Source organism: Euprymna scolopes, chromosome 11, assembly GCF_053919585.1.
Source record: "Euprymna scolopes isolate OS-2025 chromosome 11, ASM5391958v1, whole genome shotgun sequence".
In the NCBI taxonomy this organism is placed as follows: Eukaryota; Metazoa; Mollusca; class Cephalopoda; order Sepiida; family Sepiolidae; genus Euprymna; species Euprymna scolopes.
The window spans coordinates 91,103,000-91,107,008 of NC_136492.1; positions in this window are offsets into that span (position 1 = coordinate 91,103,000).

The window sequence follows — 4,009 nt, forward strand, 5'->3', positions numbered from 1 at the left end:
GCACAGGGAGACGGGTTTATATATGTTACTCTAAACTGAATGCAGAGAACGAGAGGAGGAGGGGGCACTGAAAATAAATCGATACAGCAGCTCGAACACACATACACACACGCCAATGAGTGCATGTGCTAGGGCGGAGATGGTTATTGCAGCATCCTCTTTTAAAGACCGACACACGCGCAGTCGAGAAGCACCCCAGTGGAACAGACGCACACGCCTTGTTATTATTATTATTATTATTATTATTATTATTATTATTATTATTATTGTTGTTGTTGTTGTTGTTGTTGTTGTTTTCAATATGAAGTCATGCAAGCAAACTAATACTCAATTTGATATTCACAGATATGTCTCTAGAAAAAGTTACGCAAAAACAGTTGGGTTAACGTTAGAATTTGCAAATATGAACAAACATTTCTGAATTTTTGAGATGAGGATTGATTATTCATATTATTTGGATTCTTCGGACTACTATTCTCACCTTGAGTGTTATTTTCACAACACTTCGGTTGGTGTAACGTCCAACCTTCTTCAGGTGTATCTTATCAAACTCGGCAATCTTTCTGTTGAAGTCGGGGATTTGCATGGAATGTTCAAATGGGTGCGTGGAGTAGTGAATAAAGTACTTGGTAAAACCCTAACCCTAACACTCTTCTAGAGGTCGATGGTGCAATCCTTAGACGACACACACACACACACACACACACACACACACACACACACACACACACACACACACACACACACAAAATGCAAATTACTTAGGACTTCTATCCAGTGATGGATGACGGAATAAATATATGCTACCCTCATGGATTAAATAAAGGATTCTGTTAGAAATTCCGTGCAGATTCCCAAGTTTGGCAAAAAAAAAAAAATTCCTGAGTTTGACAAGAAAGATTCCCGAGTTCGACAAGACATACCTGAAAAAAAAATTCAGAGACTACATCGACTAAAACGTTGTGAAAATGACACTGAAGATGAGAACGGTAGTCTGAAGAATCCAAATAATATAAAATATAGATATATTCCACACGGTAATTATTTGTAGCTTTTTGGCTATAAGTGCATCTAATCACGTATGACTATGTGAATATATACACTTATGTAAAAAAAAAAAAAAATCAATCTGACTAGGTTGAGTATTTTTTGTAGGATAAGAATTAATAAGAGTAGGATAATTAGTGATTGGTAGTAGTGGAAATTGAGTATAAGTTCTTTTGTGTGTCACGCTTTCCGGCAAATTTGATTGGTTGAGATTTAATTCTGGAATGGACATTTAATTTCGGAATACACATTTACGAACACTCGAGGTTGCATTCGATTAGCGTGTTCTCATTTGTTTTTAATTCTATAAAATTCAGGGTTTTATCTTTCAAAAGTTGTTAAGAAATAATTGATTTTAAGTTATTCCGTAGTAAAAAAACGATAACACAAATCTCTCGGTTGGCGGGGACAAAAATTGAGCAGTTACTTATTTATTTTTTTTCATTGTTTATTTTTTTACATTTGTTTATTGAGAAAGAGAGAGAGAGAAAGAGGGAGAGAGAGAGAAAGAGACGCTGATGCTTTTGTTAATTAAAATATTATTGCTACTACTACAACATTTACATGTAAGCAAAAGGCAAGATGCATATCTGTTATGAAACCTCGAACTTCATGAAAAGCAACACGTTATTAGCGAAATGAAACTGGTTTTGTGCATAAAATATTTTTATAAAAACATTAAATCTAATATATATATATATATATATATATATATATATATATATATATATATTAAATGACAGTTCCTTTTTCTAAATAAATTATTTTTATTACAACATTTTTTAAACTAAAATAGTTTCATGAAAAACTGTTTTTGGTACATAAAATATTTTAATCTATATATTAATGCGATAGCGTGTGTGTTATTTTCTGTGTCACATTTAGTTTTTTTCCGAGTGTCTGTCATTTAATTGTAACGCCTTTTCATTTCTTGTAATACATAATTTTACCAAGAATTCTTCATAAGTTTTGGTTTCGGTTTCCATTATAGCTGAAGGAACTCAAGTTATATATACATATATATATTTTTTTTTTTCATAAGTTTTGGTTTCGGTTTCGATTGAAGCTGATGCACATTAGCCATATTGATATATTTCTATTTTTCAAATCCCAAGTTTATGATATATAAGAATGGATTGAAAATTGACTCATATAGTAATACGAGGGGCGTGCAATAAGTAATGCCCCTGACCCACTTCCAGTTGTCTGATCTAGTTGAAATTTTGCAGGTGCAATGATTTATATGCCTACGAGCTATGTGGCAAATTACAGCTCTGAACTAATAGTGGTTTCTCTTTTACAGGTGTTTGAACTGAGTCACGTGTGAAATGGATTCTGTTGAATGTCGAGCAGTGATCCTATTTTTGTATTTGAAAGGACGCACACCACAGTTTTGATGAAATGAAAGAAACTTATGGTGATAATACCCCATCATATGACCTTGTAAAACGCTGGCATCGTGAATTTAAACATGGCCGGAAGTCTGTGGAAACAGCAACCAGACCTGGTCGCCCCCTTCTGCCATTGATGAGGCATCTGTACGTCAAGTTGAGGCTGCCATTTTGGAAGATCGGCGCATTACTATTCGCTAAATAGCCCAAGATGTCAAGATTAGTACAGGGTCTGTGGAAACTATCATTCATGACCATTTGCATATGCATAAGGTGTCTGCCAGATGGATTCCCAGGTTGCTCACACCATTCCAGAAGCGAGAACGCGTCGAGTGCTCGAAGATGAATTTGGAGATGCGCCAAGAAGATGAGTCAAAGTTTTTCAAAAGACTGATTACACAGGATGAAACCACGGTTCATCACTATGATCCAGAGATCAAAACCCAGTCAATGCAGTGGAAGCACTTGGACTCACCACCTCCAAAGAAGGCAAGAGTGAAGCCCTCCGCTGGCAAGGTCATGCTCACAGTCTTCTGGGACCAGGACGGAGTAGTGATGACAGATTTCCTGGCAAAGGGTACCACAATTACAGGAGCCTATGATGCTTCACTTTTGTAGGAAATTAAGGGAAGCTATCAAAATCAAGAGGCGGGGCAAGATCAGCAAAGGTACCTTCCTCCTGCAGGATGATGCTCCGAACCACAACTCGCATGTCGCCAGATCAGAAGCATGGGCGTGTGGTTATGAAATTCTTCCCATCCTCCCTACTCTCCTGACCTTACACCCTCTGACTTTCACCTCTTCTCAGCCATGAAGTTGTTTTTGAAAGGAAAGCGTTTCCCAGATTATGCAACCTTGATTTCTGAAGTCATGTCGTGGTTGGAGGACCAACCTGGGGTGTTCTACAAAAATGGTCTCCAGAGCTGCATCAAACGATGGGAGAAATGCATAACTCTGGGTGATTCCTATGCAGAGAAAGACTAATAACTGTGCCAAGTTTCGTTGCTCTACTGCTATGAGAAGTGGGTCAGGAGTATTACTTATTGCACGCCCCTTGTATATACAAAATCTGTATAAATTAAAATATAATATTTAAGCATATTTTATGACCAGGCTATGCTGGGCGTGTCTGCTAGCTTAAATATATGCTTTTGCAGTTTTAGCAAAAGAACTACAATAATATCAGAGTTTCTCCATTTACGCTGAACATCCACAAAAATGCCAACATCAATATATTACATATGAAAGAGTCAACTGTGGAATTTCCACAGATCCCGCTAGTTATTATTATTATTATTATATTATCAAAGAAAACGGCACAACAAAAACTTGTTTACGTTGGACTTAAAAACGACCATGTTGTAATTAGCTAGAAAGTAGACCCATGGTACAAAATTGCATAGGCGGGTAGTTCTAGAAAAACTTTGTTTACAGAATTTGTATTTAGCTTTAGGCACGGATACAGAGTGGTTGAAATTTTTGACAGTAGTAATAGCTAGACGAGTGTTTGTTGTAAATGTTTTGTGGGGAGATGACCATAGATTGAAACTCAGTTGAGCACTTGCCATAAA